General features: G+C 41.4%; 3 protein-coding genes across 6 annotated transcripts in view; 2 read left to right on the top strand and 1 right to left on the bottom strand.

Moving 5' to 3' along the window:
- The window catches only part of Cmss1 (cms1 ribosomal small subunit homolog), a 311,896-nt gene that overhangs the window by 231,667 nt on the left and 66,263 nt on the right, over positions 1–13,966 (bottom strand). The gene's annotated exons all lie outside the window — the stretch shown is intronic.
- The window catches only part of LOC127666360 (filamin A-interacting protein 1-like), an 82,389-nt gene that overhangs the window by 10,452 nt on the left and 57,971 nt on the right, over positions 1–13,966 (top strand). The window lies entirely within an intron of this gene.
- Filip1l (filamin A interacting protein 1 like) overlaps positions 11,360–13,966 on the top strand; it is a 43,363-nt gene continuing 40,756 nt past the window's right edge. Inside the window, exon 1 of one of the 2 annotated variants that reach the window (XM_052159230.1) lies at positions 11,360–11,481. The gene's annotated coding sequence lies outside the window, so the exon portion shown is untranslated. Of the gene's footprint in view, positions 11,493–13,966 lie in introns of both variants that reach the window. The other variant, XM_052159232.1, reaches the window with a different exon arrangement.

The raw sequence follows: 13,966 nt of genomic DNA, 5'->3' as shown, positions 1-13,966 counted from the left end.
AGTACCTAGGAGCTTAGTTTGTATAGCATGTAACTCTATATGGCCTACAAGACAATCCTGTGCTAGATGTGGTTGAGGGAGAGCTTCAGCTACGTTAGAACCCAGATATGTTTACCAGAAAAAACAGACACAAAGTAGCCTTGAAATCATGCTGCATATAAGTCATTTTAATGTATAGGAAAAATATCACCATATAATACAATATGTGATGCTCAGGACCAACTGTTCAGGAGAAGAAAATCAGTTCACTAAACTAGAGAACATTATATGAGAACTTTATATCTTGCAACTGTGACCATAAGGATCTTTAGCATCTTTGGTTTTAAGTATCAGTTTTGCTTTTCCAGTATCTCACAAAGCAAAACACCCTGTGTACAATGCTTTAAAACCCACTTTTAAAAAGTAGTATTTGGAAAGGCAGCAGTTTTAAATTTGATGCATACTGAACTACTGTTGTACAGTATACTGAATGCAAATGCAATCATTTCCTCTGAGTTTTCTGGCAAGAACTTATTTGTATTATATATTCGCTAGGCTACGTCCAACAAGTAGTACCATGGATGACAGATCTCCACTTGACCTTTGTCGTGAGTATCCAGTTCTTTGTCAGTAACAAACTGGAGACCCACCACGAATGTGTAATTCTACAGAGAATTATAATGTAGTCAGTCTTCTGTTCATGCCCCCCACTCGATACCTAACATAGCAGCTAGGCAGGGATGCAAAGAGATGAATTAACTCATAAATACCAAAAACCCATTCAAGACTATACATCACAACTTAACTTTTAACAGATTCTACAAAACCATATCCATGTAACTGTACAGTTTGGCAGTTTTTATACATGCCACATAATTAAAGAGGTCAGAATTTGGATACAGTGCTGATGCTATTTGACTGCTCTCCTTTCTGGATAGCTAAGCTAAATTTAGCAAATAATTTTGAATGTAAATTTGGATGTCGAATGATTAGGAACTTTACCCTATTCAAAAGATTAGGAATGTTCAAGAGGGTGGTTCACGATGAACTAGGAGCTTGTGAAGTGGGAGCTCGGGTCTGTTCTCAGATCGGTTGCAATGTGGAATGGAACTCACCTCTTCAAGGGGCTGGCGAGAATGACCTTGTCACGAATGTTAGCTGCTGACTGTAAGTCTGTGTTTCCATTCTTAAAGGCCATCTAGGTTTCAGTGGATGTCACTGCTTCTCAAGCATAGGGTAATCATAACCAAATCTAATATGTGTAAATCCAGGCCAGGCAGGACCTTTGTACTTTTGACAGGACCACTACAATTAAAGCAAGGGTATTCAGCTACATACCAAAAGTTACAGAAAGCTCAGAAGCCTACAATCTGAGCTATAACAGAACTGCGGTAGAGCTAAAGCAACCTTCTGATTTTTGAACTGAAAAAACAAAAACAAAACAAAACAAAAAACAAAACAAAAAAAAAAAAGGAGGTGGGGAGAGAGACCTGCTAAGTTCCACTTAAGAAGTTAAAAATTCTTGTTGCTAAATAAATACAGAGCTGGGTCCAAATCTCCTGACAGCACACTCAATGCCGTTCTCCCAGAGAGCATGCATCACCACCATGCACTGTATCTTTGGGCTTGGCTAACTACAGTGCTATAAGGTCATGTCATAAAATAACTTGTGGACAATTCAGGAAGAGCGTACCTGTTAACTTTATATAGAAAGCAAAGCTGCAGAATTATGAGAGGTCAGGCAAAGGGGAATTTCAGAACTGTGACTATTCAACAGCCAGCAGAGCCCTAAGAGAATGCAGGACATATAGCAAGGACTGGTTAATACATCTAAGCGGCTCATGGTTAACAGCTTAACAGCCCTATCACAGAGGAAGCCAAGGACAGAATGTAGCAAGTCCACCTCCAACTTCCCTTCCATGAAGACTTTAAAATACTAAGAGGAAGAAGAGTATTAAAGTATACCACAATGACAATCATGGCATCACACGCAGACATCAAGGTAGTATGCTGGAATTGATCTGTGTCCTCCATCTATAATGTGCAAGTAAACTTTCCGGGGAGGCATGGTAACCAGAGATGTGGATAGGAACAGATGTGGCCATCAGGATGGGGCCATGGCAGTGGCGAGTAGGTTTCAATGCACAGACAGGCTCTCTGAAGCCTGAGGGGCACCCTTAAGAGCGGACACTTGGGTTAAGGACAGCTGTGGACCAGTGGATGCTGTCATCCTCTCACGCAGTCTCACTGGCCATCTGACCTTGAACAGGGCACTTCAACTCTAAAGAAAATAAATGACATGTCTCTCCAGCTGCTGATGTAGAGTCTCTGTCCAGGCAGCTGTTTTCTGGTAAAAGTTGTTGACTCATAAAAGTATAACTGTACTTTTTCCATCTTTCTATGGCTTTTTCTCGAGTGCTGACTAAAGCATGCTTTCCTTGACACTTTGGGTTAGCATGTATTCTTTGAAGCTCCCCCACCTCCCTCTGCTACACAGTTGCTTCTTTACCTCCACTGTTGAGCCTGCCTGCCTCCCAGGACCCTAGTGCATGACTAGCTCTTAGCTCTTCCCTTGTTTCCATCTCCTCTTCCTGACAGCTGCCAAAATTTTCATCTTGCTTTCCCTGTTACTTTTCTCTAAAACACCAATAAAAGTGTCCTTGAATTTCCTTTAGAAGAGAAAAATTATGGATCTTATAGGTAATAGCTAAGTGATATCCTATACAGGGAATGTAATAATAGTGAGTGCTACATAGAAATCACTAAGGAAATATTGCCATTGGGTTGGGTTGGCCAGCATTTTCCAGACAATGTAGACATGGATGACATTACATGTAGATGTATATTATGCACCCCGAAAGACATTTATTTCAATATGCTGCCTTATATAATTATAAACACTATATTGTTCCACGGGCTTCCATTTGCAAACTGTTGGGCCGGGACAAGAAGCAATGTACTTTGAAAACCTGAGAGCGATCATGCAAGATCTAGTCCAGGTCTGCAGGACTATAAACCAGGAGTGACACAGGTCCAAGAAGGCTGATGATTAACTGTCAGTTCAGTAATTTAGGCAAGATAATTCAACCTTCTCCTAACTTTTTGTTATACTCTGGCTCTCTGAAGGCTGATGGTGCCCTCCAATACTGGGACTGCCAGACACTGTACTTCGTCTACTGCTCCAAACATAACTTCTGTTAACACAGATACACCCCAAGATAAAGCTTAACTGGACATCTGCACCCAATGGTCCAATTAAGTTAAGCGTCAGAATTACATTTTTTTTCAGTTGTCTTTCCTCAGAGTACACCATTTACACACTGGGCAGCCCCACTGGGCATTCCGAAGATTCGCAAGAGAGAATGTGACTAGGCCTTGAGCTTGGCTCTGAGGATATGATAACGAACGAGAACTATCAAGGGAAACACTGTTCAGGACAGACCCTAATGTAAGCAAGGGCAACAAAGACTTACGGATTGATGAGAACAGGGGCTACAGAGGGGGCAGAAAGGAGGGGGTCACAGTCCAGTCACAGACACACCTTGTTTCCTTCAGCGCAGAGTTTTAAACAGTCCGAGAATCAAACATGGTAAAACAATGAACAGAGCTAATGAACTGAGCTAAAACATGTTCAGTGAACTGTTTGTTTTTTAAATCTGACACTACTGGGATCTCTTCTGGGAAAAATCATTCCACACGGATAAGCAGAAATGTTGAATGTGGTGGCATTCAGAAGCACACAGCCTGTTACATACATGAGATCATCTCAGCTAATGCAATGGTTTTAAGTGTATCCAAGACCTTCTTCGCCCTGGCCTGTTCTAAATACTATGGCATCCTCTTTCCTAAACTAAACTGTGAAATATCAAACACTCCCATTCTCTGAGAAGTGGACTTACTTCTGATCTATAGTCTTTCATAGCTCTTTTCATGAATATTCTAAAGCATTAAAACATTTAAAAATTCCACTAAGAAAGTTAACTGCCATATACAATATTAGGTTTCAGTGTGGCATTCTCAAACGGCTCTATGTTGGCCCTCCATCCAGCTCTTCTCTGTCCCCTTGACCCCACTCTGTTCCAATTCACTCAGCCCAAGCCCTTCCCACTTTCACGATGTCGCCTGTGCCCGCTGCATCCCCTTCCTTAGCACAGTCCTCCCAGCCCCCCAGTCTGTGCCCACTCTTACTCCCCTCTCACATATGAACATAAGCTACAGCCACCATGAGATGCAGCAGGCAATCCTGCTTCTGTGGTTTCCCATTGATGTTGCCTCATAGGTTAGCCCTGTCAATTAGCACGGCTGTGGGAGAACAGAAGAGAGGACAATCAGTTGTGATGGGAAAAGCAGAATAGTGTTAGACCTGCAGAGTAGGTAGGCACTTTACTGAGGAACTAGAGGAAAGGATGATCCCCAAAGAGACACTCAAGTCATATATGACAAAACAGCAGCTACTAATAATAAAAAGTCACAAAATATACACTTGAGTTATACTATACACTTTTGCATCTTGTAAGTTCTCACTAACTAAAATATCAAGAACATATTTCTAAGTACTTAACTATAGCATGCAGATTTATTACAATATAACAGAGCTCTTTGTGAGCATTTAGATTCCTTTTACTTTATTATAAAGAATAGTATGATAGCTTCACATTCCAACTAACTCATGCTAACTCCTAGTTGTGGCTTTAGGATAAATTCTTAGATACAGATTACTGGGTCAAAATTTTAAACCTCTTCTATTTTAGGAGTTTGAAATTTGCAGCTAAATGGCCATCTGCAGATATTTATACTACTATCAACAATAATAAAGAATCTCTTAGTGTATACTTTATAAATTTATCTGGAAATAATCTTGACTATGACCTCATTTAAACATGTGATGTGAAAACATGCTTATATTTGAATGTCAATAAGATGAATCAGACTTTCCCACTGACTTGGGCTTTGATTTCTGAAGAGTTATTTATTGAGGAAAAACCCTAATACATCATCAAAAACACACTTAAAGATTATAACCTTTTTCTGAAACGAGCATTCTGATCTTGTTAATATGATTTCAGTAAATTCCCAGTCCCGTTCTCCACCATATTCAGGCTTTACATCTCGCATCCGTAGCCCTCCCAAATACCACTTCTGTTGGTCCTTCTCTGAAAGGCTGAAAAGTCTCCACTATTTTACAGATTCTACATCAAACCGTTTAAGGCCAAATCCAGGATCCCAGCTCACTTTTCCTAGAAAGTGACATATTTGCCAGTAGTAAACAATATGTACTACTGACCTGTCATGATTCTAACAAACCTGCTTGGTTTCCCTGTATGAGATTTAAGGACCAAATCATCACATTCCTCCTGTAATAATTCAATTGGTGTGGATTACACACATGGCAAATTATACACAAGTCTAATTCATCTTATTGATATTCAAATATAAGCATGTTTTCACATCACACGTTTAAATGAGTTCACAGTCAAGATTATTTCCAGATAATGAAGAAAACAGGTCAAAAGATGCCCAGCGCAGCTAAGCAGGTGAGCCAGCAGTGCCTCATACACTGCCCATCCTGTTACACTGAAATCAAGGAGAGAAACCCAAAGCATTTAGTATCTGTTCACGGGACTGTGGCACCAGGCTCTGGTGAGGAGAGGGATGAGCAAACAGGACCACGTGAGAGTCCTCAGTGAACCAATCTGACTCCATTGCTGCTGCCAGCTCGTCCTGCTTTCCCTCCATGTTTATCATGTTCATACACGTCCATGGATGTCTCAAAAATACCCTGAAATAACTGAGCTACGGGTCAAGCAGGCAACAGTTTCAGAAGTGACATGACCAGGGTTTTTGAGAGTGAGATATATTTTCTGTGATCTTTCATTAAAAATAAGGAATGCCTAACTCTGTTTTGCATTTTATATTTTAAAATTTGGGGTTCTAGGAAAATATGATAGTCAAGGAACTATGTACCCTAATAAACATGGAAATATACTTACATAAAGGAAAACATGCAGAAAGGAGACTATATGCACAAGAAACATTACACTGCTTCAAATCTGAGCAAATATACATATAAAATCTCCACAGTCTCACTGCCTGAAGAGTTCAACAATCAAAACCACAGGATGGGATCACAGGGCACAGGCAACATTGTGAGGATTCTACACGACAGCGTTGTGTAACAAATACAAGGGACAAACAGAGAGGGGATAAACAATGTTAAATAAATTTAGACATTCCCACAAGTTTAGTGCATGAACTCTCTACATCTTTTCTTATTCTGTTCTGACAAGGTCTTCCTCTGCAGTGGCCTTGACTTGAGACACTGAGTGCTGGGATTATTAGCAAGTATACACTGAACCTGCTTTGTCTGAATCGTGATTTGAGGACACTTAAGAAGGAAGAGAGAGAAGGCAAAGTCTATGTTAATAGGTCTGTGGGTGTGTATTTAAAAGGAACCCTTACTGGGCTGGCAGTGGCCCTCAGTAGGAAGGCTACTTTGCCCTCCATGCATGAGTCCCTAGGCTCCACCCATAGCACCTGTAGGTACAGGTCACTGTGACACAAACCAACATCCTGGTGCGTGGGAGGCAAGCGCACACAGGAGGATCCTTGGCTACACAGTGAACTCAAGATCAGCCTGGTATTCACGCAACTCTGTTGGAAGACAGGAAGTTAAGAAGGAAAGGAGGGAGGGAAGGAAGGGGAAAAGGGAACACAAGAAAGAGGAGAGATGGGAAGAGGAATAAAGGGAGGGAAGAAAAGGAGAGGAAAGGAGAGGGAGAGCAGAGAGGAGACAGCTTACTGATAAAATTCTAAAGAATTTAGACCAGTGGTTCTTAACCTTCCTAATGCTCATGCTGTGGTCACCCCCAACCATAAATTACGTTCATTGCTACTTCACAACTAATTTTGCTACTGTTATGAGTCTTAATGTAAATATCTGATATGCGGATGGTAAGGCAACCCCTGTGAAAGGCTGAGAAGGGTTGATTTAGAGGGAATTTGTTCCACAGGAGTAAGTGTGAAGGCCTTCTGGCACGAAGCAATTAGCTTGAAGGCACTTAGCTGGCAGAAATTATACCCACAGGTACAAAGGAAGTAAGAAAGGCAGTTTGTGAAATACTGTTGTCCCTTGAGGATGGACACACATTAGGCTGTATGCCATAAACCTGAGTTTTCTCTTTATTCTGAACTCATACCATACACAAAAGTCTCAACCTGACACCCCAATTTGTATTCCACAGTATATACAAATAATTGCATTTTAAGTATCTAAAGCCAAAGTTGGAGAGAATCTAAGAATAGTAACAACAACAAGATTAACAATCAGAACAAAATTATAAGCAGAGCTCATTAAAAATGGATCCCACGTATGCCATCCCGTTACTGCACAACTTCCTGATAACGACTCTATGGCAAAGTGGGACTGGAGAAATACATTTCCATTTGGCTGAAGCAAATGGAAAATTAAATCTCATTTTATCCTAAATCATAAAAAGGGAGCTGTTGTAATATGCTACCTAATCCTTTTTGGCTGGCCCAAAATTAGCTAATTACAGCAACATGTGAGCAAAAAGCAATGAAATCTACGCTAATGAAAACCAAACAGGGACTGGAGCATCTATCTACGTTACACGCGTCTGAGCTCTGCCACGGAGGCACTTCAGTCTTCCTCGCCCGTCCTCCGCTAGAGCAGCTCAGCTAACATCCCCGAGACATTATGCCCTGTCCTTGGCCATGGCGTTCACCCTGTTTGTTGGACAATGTGAGGAAAGCAAGTGACAGAAACTCTCCATCTGCAAAATGGACACAATCGGCCTTGGCTCTACCTTCATGCAGGAAGCTTATCTGGGACTATGAAGGGTAATGATTTGGGCATTTCCCCCCAAAGCTCACAAAACTCAGTCTGCCCTGGGCTCGCTGAGACAGCTCTGACTATGTTTGTATTCTATCAGCCCACAGTGTGAGTCAGTGTATTCCAAACCGGTTTTCTAACCAGAGAAGTTTGATGACACATGAAGGTAAACATGCTCACTGGATGAAGTTATTTGAATTTTTATAGACTTTAATCCTCTGTGAGCTCTGAAATCCATACAGGTTTTTAGACTAGATTTAAGTTCATCTGAGTTAAATAACAGAAATTATATATAAACAAACTCTATTAAAAATTCCATGGATTTTGGATAGCTAAGACTATTTAATACTATAAAGAGCAATTAACGTAAGCTGATCCGAAACTGAAGCCTTTAACTATTAAATAATCAGCCTTTTTCTTAATTAAAATCTCAGTTCTCAGCTCTCAATAGACTCCTTGCCTAAAGAAGTAAAATTTCTCATTCACTCTTGTTGGATGACGACAGCTCTTGTTGACAATGATAAATGAACTCTGAGTCTGAAGGGCTCACTCCAGTGACAGAACAGGAAAGGGCTGCAGACCGAGACTCTCAGCACCTACTTTGCAGGCAACCTGAGAATCCAATACGCAGCTGCAAGCAAATGCAGTAAAACATGTTAAAAAGAACTCGGCAAAGTCATCTAAGTTAACTGACCTGATAGCAACTGTAGAAATGTGCAGTGGTGTGTGTGTGTGTGTGTGTGTGTGTGTGCCCATGTGCATCCATTAGCTTTTTAACCTATTTTTAACCTTCAGATGAATGACAAGATGGATCAAACGTTATTTTTTTTTTCTTTTAACAGCCCACTGCTAGCCATATTATTGCTTCTTTGTACCAAGGAAACTTCCCCAAAACCCATCCTGTCCTCTTCTCTCTTGCCGTTGGGAACGAACGGCTGCTTCACCTAAAACAAATGCTGCCCCAGCTGTGAGTTCACATTTCTGCTCCAAAGTGATTTTTCATCATCTTGTTACCCTTGGGAGCAATGCCTAATACATAATCAGGATACAACTGAGCGGTCCTAAACTTTTTGATACTGGTGGGTTTCCCTGTGCTCACCCCACTTCTTCCTGCTAATCAGGACATTCACGCTGCCCACAATCCTATGCATGTGCACTTTCACGTGCACACACACAAATATAAAATAAGTGTTATTCTGTAGGTTTCACCACCACACCCAAACCTAGCCCTAAGCACCTTCTCTTTCACTCTGGGCTTGGTGCTGAGTCAGATAAGGAAGTGGGTTCCCGAGAAGATGCTGAAGGGTCACATATGTTGCTCAGCATTCTTCTCACCCAAGCTTTACCTCTCTGTTCCCAAACTATGCCACTCTAACCATCACCGTGTTTCGGAAATGTCACCATAGAGCGCTGGCTTTCTAAGTTCTGCAACAGTCAGAGAATGTAGAGAATCCCCAAGTTCTCTGCAACAGTGCTGCTTGCACACAGAAACAGTTTCCCATTATTATTTTTTTTTGACATAGTAGAGGAAAAGGCTCAGAGTATCTCACACAGAGCATTAAGGGCTAGAACACAGCTCAGCTGGTGGTGTGCTTGCTTAGCATGTGAGGCCCTGGGCCCCAGGCTAAGTCCAGCACAGCACCTTCCGCCTGCAGTCTGTGCACTTAGGAAGAGGAGGCAGAAGAGCAGAGTCCAATGCTCTGGGGCGCCTGACCCTGCTTCGAGCACTCAGGAGGTTTGCTCACATAACAGTAAGCTCTCATCTCAACAGCGATTAAAAACAAAGAATGGGATTTATTTTTGTTTTTGTAGAGTTAGTAGATTCTATTTTGTATATTTTACACAACAACAATAAAAAGATCCCTTAGAAGAAGCAGATAACGAGTTCTAACAGTGGTAACAGCAACAGTTACAGTGGGCTCCAAACACTCCTGCGATGAGCCGAGTTACCTCATTTAGTCCACACAGCAGCTCTCTGAGGTTGGTGCTATTATTGTCCACAGATACTCTCAATCATTCTCAGGACCACGAGGAACTTGCCCAAGGTCACACTGTTAGCCACTGTACAGGAAAGTAGGCCTAAGGTGCAATTCCTAACCTAAGTGCTTTTAACCCTTTCTCTGCAGTAGTTCCCCAACCTGTGACCATGTTTGCCAGAAAAGATATATAGAATTGCACATGTCCAGGCGAGCTCCTAAACATGACCAAGCACATTTCCAACGGTGGTGGTCAGAGGTGCCAGTACAATGGCATTTCAAATATGGTTCAGATGTTCCTTCAAGATGCCAGGAGAACATGAGTGAGGCCAGCTGTCGAATAGTTGTCTAAGTCAAATCATCTGCCTGGAATAGCAATGGGATCTCTCCACACAGTCCTCCTCCTTACTATACAATGGTCAAGCCAGTCTTGTTAATGCAGGGCCAGATGAGGTCACTGTCACAATATGTCAGCAGCTAGTATCAAGACACACCTCTGCAGGAGTGATGTTACAGAAGGTGAACACAACAGAGGCAATCTGATGAGCAGAACCTATTTTGGTGGAGGTGGGATTTGTGGGGGTGGGGTAGGGGTGGATGTCATAGTGTAGTATCTAATGGATACAGACCACTTCTGGGCACTGTTCTCGCTTGATACTATGTGGGGTCCAGGGATTCAACTCAAAAGGACATAAAATTATCACTTATAAGAGAATAAAAATGTACTTCATTAAATTAGTAAATTATATTTGATAAAACACTAAAATAATAGGATAAAAAGACAAAAACCAGATTGGAAGAAAATATCTACTTGAAAATATACAACCAACAAAAAATTCAGAATATGTAAACAGCACCTGCAAAGCAGTAACATAACAAGACTAATAACCCAATATAAAAAAGCAAAGATTTGAAGAGGTGCCTTATGAAAGAGGATATGCAAATAAAAATATAAACAGTGAGCTCAGTGTTGTTAATTCTCTGCATGAACATTAGAATACAGGCTTGTAACAGCTCTGTTGTGCTAGAGTTCTTCCTCTGCATGAACAAAGCCCTAGGCGCTACCCTAGCACTGCAAATGGAAAAGTCGAACCCAACTTAAACCACCAAAAAGCAAAACAAAAGCCCAAAGTGCACTCAGCCCTACCAGAATGAGCACTGGAATCCAGGTGTATGGCTCATACTTATAATCTGAGCCCTCAGGAAGCTTGGTTGCCAAGACTATCGGGTTAACCTGAGCTAGTGAATTCCGGGCTAGCCTGAACTAGAAAATGAGACTTTGTCTTAAAAAAGACATTACTAAATGTCTTTACTTTACTTTAAGAGAAAGTATCACAAGTAGAGCTTGCATACATTTCTAGAGACTGTAAAGTCTATTCATAGACACGTCATTCCATTACCATGAGTCCACTGACCTTCCTTCCAAAACAGACAGAAATAATCTAACAGAGGTCAAAATGTTGGTTACTTCCAAAAAAGGAAAGCAGATAGAAACTGAAAGGTTTAAAAAAAAAAGTCTCTGCTCCCCATTCTAAGATTAGGGCGTACAGAATTGCCTGAACTCTACAATCTGGAGGATTCCTAACAGCAGCCGGACACTATGGAGGGCACCTGAGTTCAGCTTTGGAGTGGTGTGGTGAAGGAACCCTGAGACATCCAGGAGTGCACACATGGGTGAGACCAAGGTGGGTGGGCAAAGGCTGATGGCAAAGCCTTGGGATCTTGAGCATGGAGGGGCAGGCTTACTCCGTCTGGATGAGGGCGGAAGAGGGAGCAGGACAGGGAACAGATACCTGTGCTGTGACGGTGGCAGGAGCACGGTCAGACAGTAAGAAATAGCAGAGTCTATACAACAGATTTGGAGGCCAGTGTTTATGAAGTCACACAAGAGTCATGGGGCAGAGTCTGAAGAGACGAGGCTTTGGTGTAAGGGAAGGATTGCACTATGAGGTATGATTAAGAAGCCAAAAGAAAAAAAAAATTAAGGCACTCAACCTTGTAAATGGCACAGAAAGGGACAAAGATATCGAAGAAAACCTGTCAGACGTGATAATGAAGGTACCCACCACACTGCTGTGGAGAATCTCATCTGGATGGCAAGCTGTGAGACTAGACTTTCATCCAAAGAGGCTGGGGAAGATGTGGGCAGGACCAATGGAAGAGATTTGCTAGGAAAGGAAGACAGGGGTCTGTAACTTGTGGATGCAGGGAAACTGAAGGGAATGTGACTTGTGAGACTGAGGTGTGGAAGCCAGCCATGACACAAGGGAGCCAAGTCATGGAGGAGACCATAGGGGTGAGAGGCGGGGGAGAGGTGGGGGCAGAGGCGTGACCACAGTGGAGGGGAGTTAAGCATGAACCCAAGGTTGACGACAGATCAGGAAACGATTACAAAAAGAAAAAACTTTAAATATGACAGAAATGTGTGGCCTGCGCCTAGGTTTGGCATAGGAAGAAGATAGCCATATTAAAAAAAAAATAATATAGAGGGTTCTGCTACTTATATTAATGGATGTACAATTTTATAAAAACATATTGAAATTGAAATTTAGTCATTAAAAAATTCTAGGACCTAAAATACTGCCTTATAGAAATAAAAACAAAACAAAAGAAAACAAAAGACAAGACTACAAAACCAACAAACGAAAACTGTTACCATGTAGGTAGCATTACCTAAAGTAGTCACAAATACTGGACTGAAACACTATGTTTTTTCTTTCCCATTGAAAGATTCATTCTAAGATTAGGTACCAAACTACAGATGGTGAAAAATAACAAAATAAACACATTCTAATGATAAAACAGTATGGTCTACTGCCTCTGCAGCCCTTTGTTTACTGTGGGAATAAAAGCCACGTACCAGTCATTAAGAACATTAATAAGAAAAACATACCCCCCCCCCCCACACACACACACTGCTGCCAGGACTGTAGTGCAACTCGGAAAGCTGGACAGCTCAAAGCAGGTAAGCAAATTAAGGGCCAGTTAGATTTCGGAATGAGCATTTGCTTAGGAAAACAAGATGCATATCTCCAGTTACTGTTCGTAGCCAAGGATCTTGCTTAACTCAATTAGCTCAGGCTTGTTTTCTATTACTTAAGGCCATATTTTTCTATTACCAAATGAAGATTTGTTCATTTATGAAAAATTAGTACAAGTAAATGAGGCAGCAGGAGACTTGACTCCAACATTCTCTCGACCTGGGAAAAGAGTGGCGCAGTACTTCCATGTGAAGCATCTTAGTTTGTTGTTTGTTTTGTTTTTGCAAGAACACCCTGGGGGGGGGGCGTGTCAGAACACTGCTCCAATCAATCCAGGGCCTCTTTTGGTATCTACAAAGAATGTTATACACAAGAATCTATGAAGATGCATGGATATTTTGCCTTACATATCAATCAATTAATTTGTTTTATAAATTTAATTTTTAGACTACCAACCCAATATGACCAAGACTTTAAAACTGGACATACGTTTTCAGATTTATATTTGTATGTACACACAAACAGAGAAAGGGAGGGAGGTGACAGCTTACTGCTTTTCTTCTTCTTCTTCTTCTTCTTCTTCTTCTTCTTCTTCTTCTTCTTCTTCTTCTTCTTCTTCTTCTTCTTCTTCTTCTTCTTCTTCTTCAAAATAACACTAGGTATGTTTATCAGCAAAGTTTTATGGATTAAGAAATGAATGCCCGTAAGTCTCATGTCCAGTTTTCTGAGGAACTTCCAGACTGATTTCCAAAGTGGTTGTACCATCTTACAGCCCCACCAGCAGTAGAGGAGTGTTCCTCTTTCTCCACATCCTCGCCAACACCTGCTGTCTCCTGAGTTTTTGACCTTAGCCATTCTGACTGGTGTAAGGTGAAATCTCAGGGTTGTTTTGATCTGCATTTCCCTAATGACTAATGATGTTGAGCACTTCTTAAGGTGCCTCTCGGCCATCTGAATTTCTTCAGGTGAAAATTCTTTGTTTAGACCCTGCTATACCTCTGCTGGGCATATACCCAAAGGATTCCCCAGCATGCAATAAAGACACATGCTCCATTATGTTCATAGCAGCCTTATTTATAATAGCCAGAAGCTGGAAAGAACCCAGATGCCCCTCAAAGGAGGAATGGATACAGAAAATGTGGTATATTTACACAATGGAATACTACTCAGCAATTAGA

This window comes from Apodemus sylvaticus, chromosome 15, assembly GCF_947179515.1.
Source record: "Apodemus sylvaticus chromosome 15, mApoSyl1.1, whole genome shotgun sequence".
NCBI classification, from domain to species: Eukaryota; Metazoa; Chordata; class Mammalia; order Rodentia; family Muridae; genus Apodemus; species Apodemus sylvaticus.
Note: the sequence above shows the minus strand (reverse complement) of the source record. Positions and strands in the feature narration are given on the sequence as shown.